This window comes from Equus caballus, chromosome 6 (genome assembly GCF_041296265.1).
Source record: "Equus caballus isolate H_3958 breed thoroughbred chromosome 6, TB-T2T, whole genome shotgun sequence".
Taxonomy (NCBI): domain Eukaryota; kingdom Metazoa; phylum Chordata; class Mammalia; order Perissodactyla; family Equidae; genus Equus; species Equus caballus.
Genome location: NC_091689.1, coordinates 42,633,964 through 42,657,017, shown reverse-complemented (window position 1 = coordinate 42,657,017; position 23,054 = coordinate 42,633,964). Strand labels below are relative to the sequence as shown.

Here is a 23,054-nt window from a genome sequence, read left to right as displayed (position 1 = left end):
GCGGATGTGAAAGAATATCTCATTGCGGTCTTGATTTGCATTTCCCTAGTGACTAACGATGTTGAACACCTTTTCATATGCTTTTTGGCTATTTGTATATCTTCTTTGAAGAAATATCTATTCAAGTCCTGGACCCATTTTTTAATGGGTTTGTCTTTTTAATTGTTGAGTATTAAGAGTTATTTATATATTCTGGATATAATATCAGACATGTGGTTTAAAACATTTTTTCCCATTCTTTGTATGGTCTTTTCACTTCCCTGACAGTGTCTGAATTAGTCTACTAGGGCTCTCATAACAAAATACCACATATTGGATATGAACTCATTTAACCACCTCTTTAAAGGCCGTGTCTCCAAATACAGTCACATTGTGGGTTAGGGCTTCCACATACAAATTTTGGGAGAACACAGTTCAGTACAAAACACTCTGCCCTCTGGATACCCAAAATTCATGTCCTTCTCATATGCAAAATACATTAACCCCCATCCCAAAGCCTGAGCTCATTCCAGCATCAACTCTAAGTCCAAAGTTTCACCTAAATATCATCTAAATCAGGTATGGCTGAAACTTGAGATATGATTCATCCTGAGGCAAAATTCCTCTCCAGCTGTGAGCCTGTGAAACCAGACAAGTTGCGTGCTTCCAAAATACAGTGGTGAGACAGGCATGGATAGACACTCCCATTCCTTCTAAAAGGGAGAAATCAGAAAGAGGAAAGGAGGATGGGTCCAAGGCAAGTCCAAAACCTAGCAAGGCAAATTCCATCAGATTTCAAGGCTCAAGAATAATCCTTTTTGGCTTGATGCTCTGCTCTCCGGGCTCACGGGGGTGGCAGCATCATCCCATTGGGCCTGGGTGGTGGCTCCACTCCCTCAGCTCTGGGCAGCAGCTTTGTTCCTGAGGCACTGGTTGGTAGCAGTCTGGCCCACTGAAACCAAGGAGACAGGCTTGCCCCCCAGACCTGTACCCTCTGGTCCATGGTGAGAGTGGCAGCTTTGCTGATCTCTGAATCATTTTTGGTGTCATTTTCCCTTTTCTTGAAGTATAATGTGAATTGGCAGCCAGATAGCTCTACTGTCCTGTCCTGCAGAACCCTGGAAGTCAAACAGTCTTTCTTTATTTTATTGTCTCTGTCCTCTTTAGTCCAAGCTGGCAGTTTCTGCTGGTATGATCCCATCTCTATCCCTGGCTACTTCTGAGATGGCTGATTAAATCCATGAGTTGCAGCCATTATTTCTTTATTAAATTTTTTTTAGCACACCCTTGGTGTGCTCTTTAGAACATACTTTTTCCTTTTCTGTAATATGGATGGTAATTGGATTCTGCACCCCATTCAAACATGTGGGGAGGGAGGTGGGTTTCCCCACATCATCAAGGAGCAATTCTCCAGACACAAGCTGGATGTTTTACAATTTAACTCAATTCTGACACTGTCTACCCGGGGATACCATCAGATCCCACAGACTAAGGGCTCAGTCCTACAGACGGCCATACCCTCCCTCTTTCAGACACCAGTTGAAAGCCCAAGTTGTTATCTGTTCTTCTGAACAACAGGCTACACACTGGAGGTTCTAACAACTCCCTCAAACTCAGGATGCCAATTGTAAGGCCAGGTTGTTACCTATATGTCTGACTGACTGGCTATAAATCAGAGGTTCCCATGACCCCCTCCTTGGGTCCGAATAATTTGCTAGAGCACCTCACAAGACTCAGAGAAAAATTTTACTAACTGGGTTACTGGTTTATTATAAAAGGATATATAACTCAGGAACAGCCAGGTGGAAGAGACACATAGGGCAAATTATGGGGAAAGGGTATGGAGCTTCAATGCCCTTTCCAGGGACACCGCTGTCCCCACAACTCCACCTGTTCGCCAACCCAGAAGTTCTCCAAAGCCCATCCTTTTGGGTTTTATGGAAGTTTCATTACACAGTTGTGATTGAATAAATCATTGGCCATTGGCAATTGATTCAACCTCCAGCCCCTCTCCCCTCACTGGAAGTCAGGGGGTGGGACTGAAAGTTCCAACCATCTAGTCATAGTTGGTTCCCCTGGCAACCAGCCCCCCTTCTTAGGTGCTTTCCAAAAGTCACCTCATTAACATAAACCCAGTTGTAGTGAAAAGGGGGTTGTTATGAATAACAAGACACCCATTTCAACTTTATGGTTTTGAAGTGATTTCAGGAATTGAGGACAAGAGACAAAATATTATAACAAAAGATGCTCCCATTGCTCTTATGGCTCAGGAAATTCTGGAGGTTTTGGGAGCTGTGAGCCAAGAACCTTGGATTAAGACCAAATATATATGAGAAATATAATTTAGCCATCTGAATGACCAAATATATATTTCTTATAAATCACAATATTGCAGATAGGCTAAGAATTTTCCAAATCTTCAAATTCTGGTTCCTTTTTGCTTAACAATTCCTTCAATTTATCTCTGTCCTTCTGCATTTTACTATAACTGATAAGAAGAAATCAGGCCCCACCTTTCACACTTTGCTTAGAAATCACTTCAGCTAAATATCCAAGTTTATCATTTATAACTTCTACTTTCCACAAAACCCTAGAACACAATTTGGCCACGTTGTTTGCCACTTTATGATAAGGGACACCTTTCCTCCAGTTGCCAACAATGTACCTCATTTCTGTCTGAGATCTCACCAGAATCGCTTTTAACATCCGTATTTCTACCAACAGTCTCTCTTCAAGGCAATCTGGGCTTTTTCCAACATGCACCTCAAAACTCTTCCAGCCTCTACTCATTACCCAGTTCTAAAGCCATTTCCACATTTTCTGGGAATTTGTTACAGCAGCACCCCACTTCTCAGTACTAAAATCTGTATTAGTCTGGTAAGGCTTCCGTAACAATATAATACAGATGAGCAGCTTAAAAAACAGAAATTTATTTCTCACAGTTCTGGAGTCTGGATGTCCAAGATCAAGGTGTTGTTGGCAGGTTTGGTTGGCTTGCAGATGGCCATCTGCCATCCCCCAGCCCCTGGCAACCATCCTTCTACCTTCTGTCTCTATGAATTGACCACTCTAGGTAGCTCATGTAAATGGAATCATACAACATACAGAGTTTTTGTGACTGGGTTATTTTACTTGGTACAATGTCTTCAAGGTTTATCCATGTTGTAGCAAGTCAGAATTTCCTTCCTTTTTAAGGCTGAATAATGTTACCAAACCAGGTTCATTTTGTCTGTCACATGAAAAGCCAATCACTGAGATGACAAGTTTGCAGCAGAAAAAGGGTTTATTCACAAGGCAGCCAAGTGAGGAGATGGGAGAAGAAACCTCAAATCCACTGCCCCAAAAATGATGACTAGGAATATTTATAGGAAAAGGGGTTCAGTGGTCCAAACTGTGGGAATAGATGATTCCCAAGGTAAGGAGAAGTGAGGTAATTGATGATCTGTGCAAGCATAGTCAAGCTTCATGGCTCTTCATAGCAGGCATGTTCACAAAATGGTGGCATTAACAGGATCTGAGGGTAGAGTTTTTGGCTCCCTGATGCCAGGAGTTGACCTTTCAGACACCTGTGCAGGCCCAGTTGGTGTATTGGTAATCTTGACTGGCCCAAACCGGACAGGGGTCGACTCTTAGTTCCTGAAAAACAACTTAGGCATCAGTTACCATGGTGACCCAAGTGTCAGGGAGAGGTTATCTATGAGGAACCTAATGGAAATTGGATAATATGTTGCTTGTCTACTTATCTTTTAAAAATAAGCAGCATAGATAACAATGAACAGGCAAACAACTAAAGATTACAATTAATAACTGCTAAGAAAACTTTAGTTACTAGTTATTAATGACTAACTGTCCACTGGTTTCAATAATACAAATAATACAGGGTTTCCATTTTGATGAAGTCCAATATTTCTATTTTTTTCTTCTGCCACTTGTGCTTTTAGTTTTGTGTAAGAAACTATTGCCTAATCCAAGGTCACGAAGATTTACACCTATGCTTTCTCTGAGTATTATACCTTTAGCATTTACACGTAGGTCTGTGATCCATTTTGAATTAATTTTTGTATATGTGAATCAGGGGTCCAATTTAATTCTTTTGCATGTGGATATACAATTGTCCCAGCATCCTGTGTTGAAAAAACTATCCTTTTGCCATTGAATCAGTTGCCTGTAAATCTATGGGTTATTGCTGAACTTTTAATTCTTTTCCACTGAGATATATATATCTATCCTTATTCCAGCACTCACTATCTTGATTAGTGTAGTTTTGTAGTTGGTTTTGAAATTGGGAAGAATGAGTGTTTCAGCTTTGCCCTTTGTCAAGATTGCTGGCTATTCTGAGTCCCTTGCATTTCCATGTGAATTTTAGGATCAGCTTGCCAATTTCCACACTAAAAAAGGCAGCTTGGATTTTGATAGGGTTGCACAGAATCTACCGAACAAAGAGGGGAGTGCTACCATTTTAGCAATATTAAATCTTCTGCTACTATTTCTTGCTGAACTACCTAGACAGATGATGAGTTAGCTTAATTATAAGCCCTATACCTCACTCCTGTCTTCCTGTCCTCCCAGTGTAGCCTATTAGGTTGCTCCTCCATTGGGCACTTTTCCTACCTCTAACGATACATTTCAACAACCGTTTCTGGTTCTGCCAACTTTAGACACAATCTCTTGAATGCTTTTATCTTTACCTCTACATTCCTGCCTACGTTCCACTCTAAAACTGTCAGCCATACTTTTACCTCTATGTTGTCAACATTGATATAATTTATAAACTATGCTTTAACTATAGAAAGATTATCTACTATTTATTAATAGGTTGAGTCTAAAAGTTGAACACCAGAAAACAGCATTTTCTATGCTATCATAGTAGTTAATTATTCAGTTGAATTCTGTCTTTTTCAGATTTCTCTCCAAGAATTCCTATCCTTCCATTTGAATCCAGCCTTGCTCTTAGGACTTCTCTTCACTGTTCTCCTGAATTAGATTTAATGATTCCTGGATATGATGTTGTCAGATACCCTCTTTTCTACCTTGTTTTCCTCAAACACATCTTCAAGTAACTTTTTTTTTTTTGGTGAGGAAGATTGGTCCTGAGCTAACATCTGTTCCCAGTCTTCCTCTTTTTGCTTGAAGAAGATTGTTGCTGAGCTAACATCTGTGCCAATCTTCCTCTACTTTGTATATGAGACGCCACCACAGCATAGCTTGATAAGTGGTGTGTAGGTCCATGCCTGGGATCTGAACCCACTAGCCCTGGGCCACCAAAGCAGAGCATGCAAACTTAATCACTACGCTACTGGGCTGGCCCCTCAAATAACTCTAGTTTTAAAAAGGTACAGTCCCTGCATATCTGAAAATATTTTGATTCTGCTCTTTCTCCTGATAATTCAGCTAGGTATAGAGAGTTTTTTGAAACAAATTTTTTTTCTTAGAATTTGAAGTTCAAGAAATCTTTCCCTCAGAAACTTGAAGGTCTTTGCCTGTTATCTCCTCATATCTAGTGTTGCTGGTAAGAATTCTAATGCCAGCTTGATTCCTGTTCTTTTATAGGCCACTTTTTTCTCTCTTTGGAAATTTAGGACCTTCTCTTTATGTTTAGAGTTCTAACACTTCACAAAGTTGTTTTTGCTTTGCTTTTGCTCTGCAGTAGTGGATGCTTTCAGCTCTGGAAAATTTTCTTCCATTATTTTTGAGATAATTTTCCATTCTTTATTTAGTTCGTTTTCTCTTCTTCTTATAATATTAGTCTTATTGGATTAACTCTTTATTTCTTCTATATTTCCTCTTGCAATTTCCATCTCTTTGCATATTTCCTCTATTTCCTTTAAAATTTCATTGACTTTCTTTTTCAGCACTTCAAGTGAATTTATAATTTTGGCAATTTCTTATTTCTAATTTCAAGACCTACTTTTTATTCTTGGATTGTTACTTCATCTGAATATACAATTCTCGTTTCATAGGTGTAATAAAAGTCTCTGAGCATCCTAATTTGTTTTTTTAAGTTCTCTGAAGTTTCTGTTTCCTCTGTTACATTTTCTGTTTATCTTCCTCCTGTCCCCCAAGTTGGAGACTTCCCTTAAATATCTAATATCCTGGGTGTCTCTTCATATTTAACATGAGGTAGTGGGAATGCTGATTAGGAATCTTGTCAACTTGGGAAGGTCTTGCCAACTTGCACAACTTCACGCTAGGGTAAGTGGGTAGGAAACTGGCTATTGTGCCAGAATGAAGAATGCTTTACTCTGAGTCATTAAATGCTCAAATAGCTGCCTGAGTCCTCCCCAGAGATTATGAGAACTCTTGACTTTCAGCCTGGGAGAAATGCCCAGCCATTGTGTCTGAGATAGAGAAAGGGTTCTGCTGTTTTGTATAGAGACCTTTATTTAGTCTCGCTGTTTTCAGTCCTGCTTCTCACTCTTGCTCTCTCTCTTGTCTGTGTCTCCAAATTTCAGTCTTTCTAAATCACCTGTGGCTGATAGGCCCCGTGATAGGCTGCGGCACCCCTGCACCTATTCCACACTGTGGTTCTTTCCATTTTGTTTAGTCAGACTGCACTCACTTTCTGTGCATAAAATTTAAAAATAAATTGTCTTTTGGTGTCCCCCTTCCCATTTTCTGTTTTGTATGGGTTTGACTCATTTTCTATTCCTTTATTACCTTTTGTGTGTGTGAGGAAGATTGGCCTTGAGCTAACATCTGTTGCCAATCCTTCTCTTTTTGCTTGAGGAAGATTGTTGCTGAGCTAACGTCTATGCCAATCTTCCTCTATTTTGCATGTGGGATGCAGCCACAGTGGCTTGATGAGCAGTGCATAGGTCCAGGCTGGGTATCCGGGCCCACAAACGCCAGCTGCTGAAGCAGAGGACGTGAACTTAACCACTAAGCCACTGGCCGGCTCCTTATCATTTTACTTGGGGGCTCAGGAAGAAGAGACAATGAAGGCTTGTGCTCAGTTAACAAAAAAGTTATCTGGGGCAGAGCAGGAAATAAGAAAAAACAACCAATGGAATGGAAAAAAAAAAATCTGAGTCTGTGATATTGACAGTATTCCTGTGTATACACAACAGGGTATAACATCTTAAACTCTCCAGATCTACACATTTTAGGGATCTGATGGATCTCAGACATCTGGTTCACACCTCATTTTACAGTTAAGAAAAGTAGGCCTGAGAAGTAAAATGATTTTCCCAAGGTCGCACAAGTAGAGAGTGGCAGAATGGAAACTGGAAAGATAGAACAACTCCTGCTTTTTCTTTTACCTCACTACACTGCTGGGGAGTAACAGGACCAGCACACCAGCGGTCAGATGAGAAAGATCCTGAAACACAGTAAAAGAAGGATGCCTTTTCCTGGGTAAATAGCCAGATGCTCAAGAAAATGAAATATTTCAGGTTGCTTCTTTGGGAGCCAGAGTCAGTGTCCTTCTCTGGCAGCAGTGTAACAATTGGTAGCCACCTGTTGAATGTGCTGAAGGGGGCGACTGTACAGCAGGATGGGGAACTGCAACCATCCAAGTGTGTGGTGATCCTGGGAGAGAACAATTCGAGAGCCTGGGCAGGACGAAACAGCAGAATTTGGTGAAGAAAGAATGTGAATACTGAGAAGAGGCGAGAAAACGTTAGTGGGATTACGAGGGAGTGTAAACTGGCTAATTGTGGTGGTGGAGAGTAAGCAGTGGTAAATGATGACAACTCATTTCAAGGGCATTTTAAATTATTTTAATGAACGCTAGAAGGTTGGGAATAAATATAATTCACGTCACTCTTACTTTCTTGGTTTATTAGTTTGCCTACATCCTTAATGGATGCAGTTACCCTCTTTGCACGGTTCCGACAAAAGAAAACCCGACTGCGATTCAGTACAAGAAAACTGGGCGGCCTCAAGTAAGGTCCCAGTCGCCTGGCTGACTCGCCTGGCGGTCGTGAGGACCAGGACAGACACTGTAGCACAGCATTTGGCACATGGCAGGGACACAGCGTGCACGGTCATTTCCGCCCACGCTCTCCTCTCCCGCGACCACCACTGCAGAGGAACGACGCCCACTGGCGTGGGTCCTCCGCGACGCCCGAATTCCTCCCGTAAGGTCGTGTGGACGGCCCCGAGTGTCTCAGCTCGCATTACTGCCTTCCGCGGCCACGTTCGCAAAAGCTAAGGGTGGGGAAAGGTCCAACTTCCCTGGACAAAGGGTGCCGGCCGCGGCCGTGGGCGCGCACCCAGGCACGTCCTGACAGCTCGGCGGCGGCGGCGGCGGCCCCCGGGGTGTGTGTAACGGCCCCGGGAGGGAGGGGCGGGGCGGCCCCAAGGTTTGGGGAGGCGACGCCGCCGCTCTTCGGCCGGCCCGGCCACTTCCTACGGCAAGCACGAGGAGACAAGCGCCGCCTGGCCTGGCTCCCACCTACCGCCTCCCCCGGAGCCGGCCGAGCTCTGCCCGCCCGTGGCCTCGGGGGCCGCGCGTGGGGGCGGTGTGCGTGTGTCTGCCCCGCGCCCGCTGCTCTGCTTCGGCGCGCGGCCGCCCCCGGGACCCTGAGCCACGCCGCTCCGCAGCCCCACCCCGCGTTCCCTGGGGGGGGGCGGAGGCCGGCGGGCGCAGAGCCGCGCTCCCGGGAGAGCGGGGGGCGAGGCGGCCGCCCGGAGGAGGCGGAGCTCGCGGCGTCTGGCGGCCGGGCCCGGGGGCGGGGCTAGGTGTCTCGCGCAGGGGCGGGGCGCGGTGACGTCGCGGGCGCCCGGGCCGTGCTGTGCTGTGGCGGCGGCGGTAGTGGCGGTGGCGGTGGCGGCGGCGCCCGGGCGGTAGCAGCCGCAACAGCAGCAGCCCCGAGGAGGGTGAGGCGGCTGCGGTGGCGGCAGCTCGGAAGTCAGGCGGGACCCAGAGCTTCCCGCCTGTCGCTGGCGCGGAGGCTTTGCCTTTCCGCCGCCCGCTGTTCCCTCACGGCCCTGGCCGGGGCAGGGCAGCGCGCCCCCGGGCAGGGGCGGAGCCGTAGGTGAGGCTTCGGACCCCTCCCCCTCCGGCCGGGGGGGATGGGGAAGTCCGGGAGCGGCGGACCCCGCCCCAGCCCACCCGCGGGCTCCGCCGCCGGGCTCGGGGCTGGGCGGGCGCTGAGGCGGGGGCTGTGGGGAGCCCGGGCGGGAGGTTGGAGGTGGGAGACGCGGCATCTGGGCGCCCGGAGAAACGAGCGTGGACGGTTTATGAGGCTGATGTTGCGGGCGAGGTAGGGGCGAGGTGGAGGAATTGGGGAGCCATGAGGAGCTTGGGGTGCGGTCAGGGTGGATCTGGGTTTAGGTGACTGATGTAAAGTGTTGAAAGAGATGAGGGTTTTTTTTTTTTCTTTCTGTGAAATGGTGAGATAGGGGATGAAGGGTGGTATTTCAAAAGGAAGATGAGCTGTGGATGTTACCTTTGAGGCAGTTGGAGAAGCTATTGCACTAGATCTCACGTTTCTCCTTTAGGGTTTTGGTTATTTTTCTTCTTATCATCCTGTCGGGGGGTGGGGGTGGGTCTGGGGTGGTGAGGAGAATCTCTCTGCTTTTGGCTCCGGATGGGTCAATTAGGAGCGTGGATGGATTTGAAGTTTTACACCCTTCAAGAAGAGTGAGATCTTGGGTTGACAACTTCATTCTGGCAGCAACATTAAGGATTAGGTCCCATTACGCTTAGTTCCTTAAAGGTGTTATCTTCCAGTCTTTTTTCTGTACCTAGAAAGATCTCTTTTTACCACCTCTTTTTACAGGCTTTATCCTGTCCCCTTAGGAGAGGGCCTGAGAATCAGGTGGTTGCTTTGGAAGACATATTTCTGAGTAATAGTTGCAGGTGGTTGTGGTTGACTGCTTTGGGCGGATAAATGAACAATTTGAACAGTTCTTTTGGAGCTAATTATATGAAAAATGCTTAAATGTTTTAAAGCACAGCTGTCTTTTACAGCTTGCTTTTCAGTAGGCCTTGACATTAGACATTTTAAGTCTTCAACACTTATTTGAGATTATTTTTATTTCTCAATTCCAGATATCTTTATTAAACACTTTAAAAACGAAGTAGAATGGTGTTTTTTTTTTCCTGATAGGTCCCTCAATTTCTGAGAAGTGTTCTTGGAGTCAAGTGCCTTTAAAATGCTCTTTAATAACATTTTGGGGGGCCTGTGTCTGTCACTTCATAGGGAGATGTTACTAAGAGGAAACAGCGTTCAATATTCTTCCCATCAGTGTTTCACAGCACGTTAAATCTGAATCTTCTTTTCTGGATTCCTACTCCCTATTAGATTACACTATCTAATAGTCATTGACCTTACCTATCACTTAGTGTCGTTTAAGCTATTTCTTGCTCAGAAAACAGGTCCTGTAATGGACATGTATTATGTAATGGATAGAACTAGGCATGACTCTCAATAATTCATTTATGGAGGAAGAGAAACCATCATGAAATGGAATTTAAGCAATGACTTTCCCAAGGCTTACTCAATTTATTTGGGAACAAAGCCAGAGAAGTGCTTTCCTGTAACCCAAGAGAGAAATACAGATGTGAGTGTCAGTAGTTGCAGATCATTGCGTTTTTTAACATGCAGACTGTTATCTTTAGCAAATACTGCTGCTTGAAAAGACTTATAGGAAACAGATGATATAGTAGCTATTAAGTGAGAAAGGGTGTGGTACAGTTTGTAATTATAAATAAAAGGTTTAATTGACTGTATTCAGACAACAAATTATACGTTGGTACAATGAAAAGTTTGATTTTGGATTACTTAGATGGAAAAATTAAAGTTCACATATCTAGTTTTGGCTTTTAAATTTTACTGTGATTCAGTTGGGTACACAGGGAGATGACGCGAACTAAGACACTGGGTGAAACTGTATATTGCTAAAATGATATTTGCGTGGCTGACTGTGGGATGTGATCCTTCTCCTTGTAGGAATGAAATCATATGATTTGGGGGAAAGTGTAAGGTAGAAGTGATCTATTTCTCTTTAGAATTTCTTATGCCTGAAAAAAAACCCCTGCATTTTATTTTTCAAGAAATGTCACTTTTTAGTTGTTACTCTGATATCCTTGTTGAGTTTACTGACGTGTTCCTTTTTTTTTTCATTACTAAGTTCTGGTAAGTATGTCACTGTGTTAATTCGACATTAATACTGAAAACGGGCTGGCACTGTGGCCTAGTGGTTAAGTTTGGGGCATTCCACTTTGGTGGCCTGGGTTGGGTTTTCGGGCATGGACCTACATCCACACAAAATAGAGGAAGATTAGCACAGATGTTAGGTCAGGGCGAATCTTCCTCAGGAAAAAAAATACTGAAAACAGAAGTGAAGGTTCTTACAGCAAGGTTCTCTCAGAGCTGTTAAATGTGCATTTTACACATACCGTATCAAAAACATTGTTGGAGAAAGACCAGGGAATGAAGTATTTTGGTTAATCAAATAATGACAGTACATTGATTATCAATTTTCAGAGAAATATAATGTAATAAAGTAAACTTAGCATAAAGGTTATGTGGAATATGATGTATTTCTATGGCTCTTCGACATCTGAGCCTTGGGGCACTGATTCATTCATTTATTCATTCAACAGTAATTTATTATGGTTCTCAGTACTTTTTTAGATATTGGGGATGCAGTAGTGAGCAAAGTTGAAAAAAATTCCCACCTTCATGGAACTTACCTTCTACATACCTTCTGGGAGGTGAAGAGGAAGCCAGCAAAGGAGATTGATGAGGGGTCTTTGAGTTCGGAGGAAAACCAGGGGAGTGTGCTGTACTGGAAGTAAGGAAAGGAAGTTTCAAGGAGGAGGGAACGATCAGCTGTGTCATTGTTTAAAGATGTGTCAGAGTGTTGGGTAAGAGCGAATTCTGCTTGATTATTCTGTCTAGTAACAGAGAAATGACTAAATGCTTTTCAGTGCGAGATGAGACAAATGTAAGAATCTTTGTTTTTTACTTCCCTGGAATGGTTTTTTAAAATATATTTCATTCTTTATTCTTTTCAGAACAAAATAGGCAGCCTGGGAGTGCATACTAGTACTGAAGAGAGAGATGACTTTGTTGTTATTAACCTTACGTATACTTATTTTGTAAAAGTAGGTAATACATATACCGAATCAGAAGGTGTAAAAGAATACCCAGGGAAAAGTCAGTCTCTCCTGTCCCATCCGGTTATTCCTGAAGACACTGTTTCCACTTTCTTGTTTTTCTTAACGATTGAGATTTTGTGCAATAATATGGCATTTAGCTATTTTAAAATTGTATAAATATAACAAGTATTTTATCTTATAGGTATTTTTTTTGCCTGCTTAATAATTGTTTTCATAATTTAAGTCTAGGTTCCTGCAGATCTTTCTTGTTTTGTAACAGCTTGATTGAGAGAATTCACACGTCATAAGAGTTACCCATTTCAAGTGTACAATTCAATCTTTTTGGTGCAACCATCACCACAATCAATTTTAGAAAATTTTCATCAAAACCCCAAACCCATTAGCAGTTACTCCCTGATCTTTGGTTCTTTTTTTTTTTTTGAGGAAGGTTAGCTCTGAGCTAACTGCCGCCAATCCTCCTCTTTTTGTTGAGGAACACTGGCCCTGAGCTAACATCCATACCCATCTTCCTCTACTTTATATGTGGGACGCCTACCACAGCATGGCGTGCCAAGCGATGCCATGTCTGCACCCAGGATCCGAACCATCGAACCCCAGGCCGCCGAAGCGGAACATGCGCACTTAACCACTGTGCCACCGGGCCTGCCCCTGATCTTTGGTTCTTAACTTTTGTTTTGCATATTGTGTGGGAAAAATGTTCGTGAAATACTTTTATTAGCAACTAAATGGTAATGAAGCCATTTAGTGTGTACTATTAATATTCTCTGATTGAATAGAAGCATAAGTTTGTGTAAAAGTCAAATTAGATAACGTTTTATTTGGTTTAGTGAATACTTGTGAAATGATTTAATTATCTAAGCATCTTATTTTCAGTATTCCTTCATTTATCAAGTACTTCTTGAGTACCTTTTGTGTTCCAAGTTTTGGGCTAGGCCAGATGGAGTCCATGATAAATAAGGGACAGGGTCTCTTAATTCTTAAGGAGTTTCATTCTAATGGGAGAAGAGGAAAAGTGAACAGGAGCCTGTGTCTGCTGTGGGAAGTGCTTTAATAGGTAACATACGGGTTTCTGCATCAGCTCAGGATACATCCCTAAACTGGATTGTGGGAGGATCTGAGGTCTTAAGGATAAGTAGGATTTGGCCAAATGAAAAGGATGGAAGCAGAGGGAACAGCATGTACAGAACCCAAAGGCAAGAAAGCTGTAGGGCAAATTGAGTGATCTGAAAATAGTTCGGTCTGGCTGGAGTGTTGAGTGCTGGTGTGAGGTGTTGATCTCATTCCTTTTTGTTAAAAAGTGTGTTGTCTTAAAAAGGCAAAATAATTACATTATTAATTTGCTTCAACTTTCTACGCATTGCTGTCACTTCCTAGCTGTATAACTTTGGCTGAGTTATTGTCTAAAACTCAGTTAATTTTTTTATCCATAAAATGGGAATAATAGTCCTACCTCGTGTGATTGTTGTGAGGAATAAATGAGATAATACTCATAAAGCTTTTAATAAAGTCCTTAGAATATATTAAGTACTCAATAAAAATCAACTGCCCTGATGATGACAGTAGAGTAGTGATGGTGACTATGATGTTGGTGATGATGATGCCTGATGTACGGAATTCCTTGGGATATTCTGATGCCCCAGAGAGTTCTCAGGAGACTGGGAGATGACGCCTATCATTTTAATTTTTTTCTGGGAGGAAGGAAGAGAATACCAAAAACCTTAGACCAGCACTGTCCAGTGGAACTTTCTGTGATGGCAGAAATGTTCTGTATCTTCGCCATCCAGTACAGTAGCCACTAGTTATGTGTGCCTGTTGAACACTTGAAATGCGGCTGGTGTGCCTGAGAAACTGGATTGTTAATTTTATTAAAATTAATTTAAATACCCACTGTGATTAGTGGCTACTGTATTGGACAGCACAATTATGCATTTACAGATTGATGAATCTAGTATGAAACTCTGGCAGTATTTTAAAATAGATTATTTGAGGTAGTTTTAGAAGCCTTGTCAAGGAAAATATGATCATTAGGATACAGCATCGATTCACTAGGTCACATCAGACAGTAATTCTAGTTTCCTAGAATTGACGTGATTCCTAGGCTGATGAATAAAGGAAATGTAGTCGTTCTAGACTTCAGCCAAATCTTTTTATGCTGTCTTCATGGAAAATATGAAAAAACATGTCCTAGGTTTTAGGAGAACAGGGACTATCTGTCACGTGTTCTCTCCTGAGCGGATAAGAGATACCTAATAAATATTTGATGAATGATTGGATAATAATACGATTAAGTGAATTCACAACAGGTTGTGAATGGCTATATGCAGAGAATAGAGAGTTGCTTACTGAGGATGATGGGTGTGAGGAACTGGTGTTAGATGACTCATCCATGTGTGTATTGAAATGACCCAGGAGGAGTGGCATAGAAGATAGTGGCAATGTGAACTAGTTGCCAGTGTAGCCTCACTGAGTGTGGAAGATGCCCAGGTGGTCATTAGCTGATGGTGACGAGGCAGAGGTAGAAGACCGTGTTGTTGAAGAGCACAAGAATCAGAGTAACAGGGATTTTCCATGAGGGTTCGGGAGTAATGTTCTGAAGGTGGCATTGGAAGAAAGAAGGCTACCAGCCTCATGTCACCTCACTCCATTGGGTGTGGAGTGTGGGAGACTTAATAGCTTGCCCTTTAAAGGGCTGTGTGGGAAGAGGTGTCCTGGGAATGCCAGTTTTCAGCCAAGGCAGAGAGGTAGTAAGAACTTTTAGAGGAGTTTCTTGATAACGCAGTGAAGTTCCTTGAAATCCTTGAAAGTGTGTTTTTCCATCCTATAGGCTTCTTATTATCGTCACTTAAACTTTAAAAAGTCTTTCTTATCTTAACAAAAAACTCTTTTCCGACTTCATACTTTCTCTAACTCTTGCACTCTGCTTTATAGCCAAACTTTTTTGAAAGAGTTTGTCTACATTTCCTATACATCTCCATTTCTTCACTTGTAATATTCTTTTCAACCTATTTCTGTCTTGTTTCTGTTTCCACAGTTTCACTGAAACTGTTTTGCTGGGGTTAGTAATGTATTTAAAGCCAATGGTTAGTTTTCTGTCCTCTTTTTTAACCTCTTAGCGGCTGTACTAGATGTCTGTTGATATGCAACAAATTACCCCCAAACGTAAAACGACAAACATTTATTGTTTCACGGTTTCTGCAAGTCAGACACTTCTGAGTGTGGCGTGTCTGATTCAGGGTCACTCATAAGGCTGCAATCAAATGTTGACTAGGACTGCAGTCATCTCAGCTTGACTAGGGGAGGTTCTGCTTCCAAGCTCACTCATGTGGCTGTTGCAGGCCTGAGGTCCTTGTTGGTTGTTGCTGGAGAAATCAGTCTCTTTACCATTTGGGTTTCTGCTAGTGGTTAAGATTCCATGCTCTCACCACCGAGGCCTGGGATTGTTTCCTGATCAGGGAACCACACCACCCGTCTGTGTCATACTGTGGCAGCTGTGTGCTGTGGTGATGCTGAGAGCTCTGCCACCAGGATTTCAAATACCAGCAGGCTCACCCATGGTGGGCAGGTTTCACTGGAGCTTCCAGAATAAGACAGACTAGGAAGAAGGACCTGGCCACCCACTTCCAAAAAACTTTGCCATGAAAACCCAGTGAATTGTAGCAGAGCATTGTCTGCTATAGTGTCAGAAGGTGAGAGGATGGCTCAAAAAGGCTGGGCAGGGTTCCCCTCTGCTGCACACGGGGTCGCTGGGAGTTGGAATCGGTTCCCCGGGCACTAACAGCAAAGGTAGGACTACTCGCAGTCTGGCACCTTGCTTCTTGATTGAGAGCTCTGTGGAGGAGGAAGGGAGATATTAGCCAGAGTCTATTTGTAACCTAGTCTCAGAAATGACATTCTGTCACTTTTGCTGTATTCTGTTCATTAGAAGGGAGTCACTAGGTCCAACACACACAAGGAGGACTTCCACAAGAACGTGAATTCTGCTAGGAGGCAGAGATCGTTCAGAGCTGTTTGCAACATTGCCTACCACAGCAGCATTTGACACAGCTGATTTCTCTACCTCCTGTAAAACTCACATCTTTTGGGGTCTTCAGATCATCCTCCTGTTTTTCTTCCTTGTTCTCTGGTCTCTCTTTCTCAGTCACCTTTGTTGATCTTTCTATACCCATTCATTAAATGTTTGAATTTCTGTGGGTGAACTCATCTCCTATTTGATTTTCCATCTGTATGTGGAGCATTCATTTTTCTGTCTTCAACCTTTACCTCTCCCCTTAGGACCATTGTTACTCAGTATTTTCATTTGGATGCCTCTTAAACTCAACACATCCAAACTAAATGTGTGATTCCTGCTCTTCTCTGGTGTTCCTTAATTCATTAAATGACACTACCAGTTCTTCAAGCCAGAAATATGTGAATTCTTGAATTCTCCGGCTGCTCCACCTTCCATTTTACTGTTCCCTGTTGATTTTGTAAAAGTCATTGTTGTCCAGTGATGGTGTGAATGTTTTTATGAGGTAGTGCATCCCCTGTCACGTTCCAAGCATTGAATGAATGTTTGCTAGGTGAGTTGAAGGTTCCTTCCAATCTTGAGATACTGTATTGGTAGCTATTGAAGGTTTGTAATTTAGGAGACACATTGTCAGAGGTGTGCTTTAGAATTGTAGCAACTCTTGAAGGCATTAAAAAAAAAGTCTTTATTTTTTAGAGCAGTTTTAGGTTCACAGCAAAATTGAGTGGAAGGTGCAGAGATTTCTGATAGACTCCCTGCCCCAACACGTGCATAGCCTCTCCCATTATCAACATCCCACACTAGAATGGAACATTTATTATAAATGGTGAACTGTCATTAACACGCCATCACCCAAAGTCTTTATGACTCTTATTTTTAGTGGTTCATCAAGAATGAAACTAAACCTTGTGTTCCCTTTAACTTGCTTCATTGTGGTGTGCCCTGTGAGTAGACAGTGCTTTTCACCTGAGAGCCCCTTTATGTGTATACATATATATATTTTAAATTTTTTCCTTATTTTTTTGTTTTTCTTTTTTGTTTGAAAGCCCTTGTATGGAAATTAGATAACTAATGGAAAAAACCTGTCTGAACTTCAGTTAAACATCTTTGAAATTGTGAAAATATTTCCAGAAATAAAAGTTTGGACTTAAGCATTTTATATAACTTATTGATTGAAGGAATTAATTCCTCTTTGAAGCTGTTCTTGAATAACACTCATATAGAAAAGTATATAAAACAAATGTATAGCTTAGCAACTTACACTTGTATAACGATCATCTATCCCAAACGCTAGGACCTTGCCAGCAGTCGAGAAACTTTCTTTGCCCCTTCCCAGTCACAACACACTCCTTCCCCCAGAAGGGTAACTAGTGTCCTGACTTTTATGAGAATCATTTTCTTGCTTTTCTTTGTATATAAACCTATAGTGTAGTTTTGCCTGTTTTCCAGCGTTATGTACATGAAATCATATTGTAGAGATCTTTTTATGTCTTGCTGCTTTGACTGAACATTTTGTTTGTGAGATTTAAGATTTGTTGTGTGTAGCTGTAGTTTGTTCATTTTCATTGCTAAGTAGTGTTCCGTTATATAAATACACCACAATTTATCCATAATTTAATGATAGATATGTAGATTGTTTTCACTTTGGGGGCATTATGAATTATGCTGCTATGACCATTCTTGTGCAAGTCTTTTGGTGCATAGATTTTTGATGCCTATGTTGCCAGCAGTGGAAGTGCGGCATCATAGAGTTGATAATTGCCAAACGATATTCTTAGGTGACTGTATGAACTGAAATGCCCCAAAGCGTGTTTGAGAGTTCCTTGTATTATATATCCTTGCCAATACTTGGTGTTGTCAGTGTCATTGTTTCAGCCATTCCAATGAAATTATTTATACTTCAGGTATACTTTATACTATTGATAGTAGTATCTCCTGGTTTTAATTTGCATTGACTGATTACTAGTGAAGTTCAACACCTTTGTATCTTTTGGTCATTTGGAAAACCTTTTGTGAAGTGATTATTCAAATATCTTGCTCAATTTTCTGTTTGTCTTTCTTATTCTAATTAACTTATAGGAGTTAAATATTTTGGATATGAGCCCTTTGTTGGTTATTTATGTTGCAAATATTAATCTGTGGCTTGCCATTTTGCTCTCTTAATGGTGTCTTTTGAAGAACAGTATTCTTAATTTTAGTGTAGTCCAATTAATGTTTTCCTTTATGGTTAGTGCTTTTTATGGCCTGTTTAAGAAGTTTTTCCCTGGCCAGCTCCGGGGGCCCAGTGGTTAAGTTCAGCATGCTCTGCTTTGGCGGCCCAGGTTGGTTCCTGGGTGTGGACCTACCCCACTCATCTGTGACCATGCTGTGGTGGCAGCTCACATATGAAAAGAGGAAGATTGGCAGTGGATGTTAGCTCAGGGCAAATCCTCCTCAGTAAAAAAAAAAAAAAAAAAAAAAAAAAAAAGAAGTCTTTCCCTCTCTGAGGACATGAAATTATTTTCTTTTATGATTTTATGGAAGTGTTGTTGCTGTAGTTTTCTCATATAGCACTGTGACCTGCCTGTAATTGATTTTTGTGTATGCTGTGAGGTAGAAATTGAGGTTTATTTTTTTCCCCATGTTGTTAGCTGATTTCTCAGCACCATTTATTGACAATTCCTTCCTTTTTTTCAACTGCTTTGTAATAAATTAAGGCACTCTATGCTGTTCCTCTGGTTTCTCTATCTTGGTCCAATGCCAGACAGTCTTAGTTACTGGAGCTTTATAGTAAGCTTAATGCCTCATAGAGTGCATGCTTCCCTCCTTGTTTTGCAAGAATGTCTTCTTTGACATTCAATGTCTGTCAATGACTGTCATGATCAGTAATCGAGACAGTGTGGTATCAGCATAGGGGTGGATGTATGCATCAGTGGAACAGAATAGAGAGTCCAGAAATAAACCCACACATTTATGGTTAATTGATTTTCAACAAAGGTGCCATGGTAATTCAATGGAGGGAAAGATAGTCTTTTCAGCAAAAGGTACTACAATAATTGGATGTCAATATGCCAAAAAAATGAACTTCAAACCTTACCTCATAGGAAAAAATCTTTGAGACCTTGGGTTAGGAAAGGATTTCTTAATATGGCACTGAAAGTATGACTCATAAAAGAAAAATATTGGTAAGTTGGCCTTTATCAAAATTAAAAAGTTTTGCTTTTTTAAAAAATTTTGTTTTAAAAGATTTTATTTTTCCTTTTTCTCCCAAAGCCCCCCAGTACATAGTTGTGTACTTTTAGTTGTAGGTCCTTCTAGTTGTGGCATGTGGGATGCCCCCCCATCGTGGCCTGACGAGTGGTGCCGTGTCCGCACCCAGGACTCGAACCGGTGAAACCCTGGGCCGCTGAAGCAGAGCGCGAGAACTTAACCACTCGGCCAAAGGGCTGGCCCCAAAAGTTTTGCTTTTTAAAAGAATCCATTAAGAAAAAAAGAGACAAACCACAGAATGGGAGAAAATATTTGCAAATTATATATCTGATAAAGGACTTGCATCCAGAATATCTAAAGAACTCTTACAACTAAATAGTAAGACAAACAGCTTCCCCCAAAATGGGCAAAAGATTTGAATAGACCCTTCACCAAAGATGTACTCATGGTAATAAGCACTTGAAAAAGATACTCACCATCAACAATCAATAGGGAAATGCAAATTAAAACCACAGTGTGATACCAGTACACACCCACCAGAATGGCTAAAATCGAAAGACTGAATTACCAAATGTTTGCAAGGATGTGGAGAAACTGGGACTCTAGTACATTGTTAGTGGGAATGTTAAATGTTATAGCCATTTTGGAAAACAGTTTGGTAGTTTCTTAAGTTAAATATATATTTACTGTATGTCCTCAACCATTTGACTTTTAGATGTATACCCAAGAGAAAAGAAAACACATGTTCACACAAGACTTGTATGCAGATGTTCATAGCAGCATTATTCATAATAGCAAAAACTGGAACCATTCTGAATGTCCATAGCTGGTGAGTTTATAAACAAAATATAGTATATTCATATAATGGAATGCTACTGAACAATAAAAAGGAACTACTGATAAGTTTAACAATGTAAATGAACCTCAGAAATGTTTTGCTGGGGCTGGCCCTGTCACTGAGTGGTTAAGTTCACGTGCTCCACTTCAGTGGCCCAGGGTTTCAAGCTGATTCGGATCCTGGGCACTGACCTAGCACTGCTCATCAAGCCATGCTGAGGCGGCGTCCCACATAGCAGAACCAGAAGGACATACAACTAGAATATACAACTATGGACTGGGGGGCTTTGTGGAGAAGAAGATTTTTAAAAAAAGATTGGCAACAGATGTTAGCTCAGGGCCAATCTTTAAAAAAAAATGTTTTGGTAAGTGAAAAAACTGCCAGTTTATTTATTTATTTTTTTTACAAAAGTAGTTTTTTTTTTGTTTTTATTTTTTATCTTTCCTTCTTCTCCCCAAAGCCCCCCAGAACATAGTTGTGTATTCTAGTTGTGGGTCCTTTTACTTGTGGCATGTGGGATGCCACCTCAGCATGGCCTGATGAGCGGTGCCATGTCCGCGCCCGGGATCCAAACCTGCGAAACCCTGGGCCGCTGAAGTGGAGTGTGCCAACTTAACCACTAGGCCATGGGGCTGGCCCCTGCCAGTTTATAATTTTATTTACATGGAATTTCTAGAAAAGGCAAATCAGTAGTTCTGGCGCTAGGGTGGGAGTGAGGATTAACTGCAGATGGGCATAAGGGAACTTACTGAGGTGATGGAAGTGATCTGAAACTGGGTTGTGGTGATGGTGGCACAACTATGTAAATTTAGTAAAACTCATCCAACTATACATTTAAAATGGATGAGTTTTATGGTATGTAAATTATGACAATAAAGCTGTTTTAAGAGAAGAATGTTTTGGTTATTCCTGGTCTGTTGTATTTCCATATAAATTTTAGAATCAGTTTGTCAAGTTAAAAAGAAATTATGTCAGGATCCTGATTGAAATTATGTTGTGTTTGTAGATTAATTGGGTAAAATTACTTCTTTATAATATGGAGTCTTTCAGTCATTGAATATAGTATTTCCATTTATTTATGTTTTTCAGATCTCTCAGTAATGATTTGTAGTTTTCTGTGCAGTATTCTTACACATCTTTTGTAGATTTAGTCCTAGGTATTTGATGGTATTATAAATGGGATTTTAAAATAAATTTTATTTTCTGTTGTTGGTATATGGAATAAAATTGAATTTGAATATTGACTTTGTGTTTTCCCAGAATCTTATGAATTCTAATGATTTATCTGTAGATTCTCTTGGATTCCTACTTATATAATCATGTTATTTGTGCGTAATTACTGTTTTGTGTCTTTCCTTGCAATTCTTACACCTTTTCCTTGCCTTTTGGCTAGGATCTCTGGCATGTGGTTGAACAGAGTGGTGATAGGAGACGTCCTTGTTATTTTCCCATCTCAAAGAGAAATTGTTGCACTTTTCACTATTAAGTATGATATTGCTAAGCACACACACACACAAGACAAGGCAAGGCAAAGGCCAAGGCCTGACTAATTTGACTGGTATAGATACAGTGGGCCCTTTAGACTTAGGCAGTTTATCACTTAGATGGGCAATGGAAACATAAATAAGCCAAAGGTGGCAGCTCCCTGTGACCCGTAACTCAAAAGGATGACGCCAAAACAAAAACATTGCCGACAACTACAGTGTGAGCTGTGAGATGCCCTTTTGATGAGGAGCCCGTTCTGATTTGCTCCTAAGGGGTTTTGTATTCTACACCTCTGTTCTGAGATGAGCAGGGCTGAACCTGATGCTTCCTTAGAGTCCAGACAGCGATGTATTCATGACACCCTCTAGGGGAGAGAGGGAAGTGGTGGGAAGTGGCCTGCGGGCGGGTCCTGTGGGCCTCGCATCCTGTCCTGTTCTAGGGCATCACAGGGCATTCTACCAAGAGTCAGATAACTGCAGGTCACTACGGGTGGAGCAGCAGAGCTGTTCCCCTGCAGATCCTTGTTATTTGCTTTTGCACATATCCTTTATTAGATTAACAAAGTTTCCTTTTATTCCTAATTTGTTAAGATTTTTAATCAGTAATAAATGTTAAACTATACCTGATGCATTTTCATGTCCGTTGAGAAAATAATTTTTTTTCTTTTGACCTGTTAATGTGGCTAACTACATGGATTTTTAAAATCATTTCTACTGGTTAAAGAAGTTCTTACCATTTTTTTTCTTTTAAAAGCTTTCACTTATTTGAAAAAAATTGATAGAGACTTTCTTCTCTCTGGCTGCCTGCCTTTTTTTCACCGTGTATATATATATATATACTTTTCTCCTTGTACATACAGAATTTACTGTTGCTGACCCTTCCAAAGAAGAAGACTAATTTGAATTTAAGATTAATCAATATGAAGTTATTAAAGATCTAAGAGACTCACAGGATTTCTTCTGAAACAAGAAGTAGCTATGTCTTACATCTTTTTTTTTTTTTTTAAGATTTTATTATTTCCTTTTTCTCCCCAAAGCCCCCCGGTACATAGTTGTATATTCTTCGTTGTGGATTCTTCTAGTTGTGGTATGTGGGACGCTGCCTCAGCGTGGTCTGACGAGCAGTGCCATGTCCGCGTCCAGGATTCGAACCAACGAAACACTGGGCCGCCTGCAGTGGAGCGCGCTAACTTAACCACTCGGCCACGGGGCCAGCCCCCTATGTCTTACATCTTTTTGAGTACATCCCTTCTGATCATTTAGCATACATCCCTTCAGATACCACACAGGTGACTTCCGCCTTCATGGGAATGTTCATTCACTTTCATCAGTAGCTGGTAATTTTGAATATTTCAAATAGTTTGCATCCCTTTTCTAAACTGCTATACTAAATTTAGGCTGAACCTTTGCTTGATGTTTTTCTCCTCTGCATAAGTAGAGTTATTGAAAGTAGAGTTATTGGCCATTTCACTTGATTTTTCTGGT

At 41.5% G+C, this 23,054-nt stretch overlaps 1 protein-coding gene across 22 annotated transcripts in view; it reads left to right on the top strand.

The window, feature by feature from the left end:
* Nucleotides 1-8,663: 8,663 nt before the first annotated feature.
* Nucleotides 8,664-23,054, top strand: part of ERC1 (ELKS/RAB6-interacting/CAST family member 1) — a 516,922-nt gene continuing 502,531 nt past the window's right edge. For 11 of the 22 annotated variants that reach the window (XR_011439909.1, XR_011439905.1, XR_011439904.1 and 8 more), the window contains exon 1: nucleotides 8,664-8,957. The gene's annotated coding sequence lies outside the window, so the exon portion shown is untranslated. Of the gene's footprint in view, nucleotides 8,958-8,998; nucleotides 9,186-19,962; nucleotides 20,077-23,054 lie in introns of those variants that run through there. The other 11 variants (XM_070270830.1, XM_070270827.1, XM_070270823.1 and 8 more) reach the window with 7 other exon arrangements.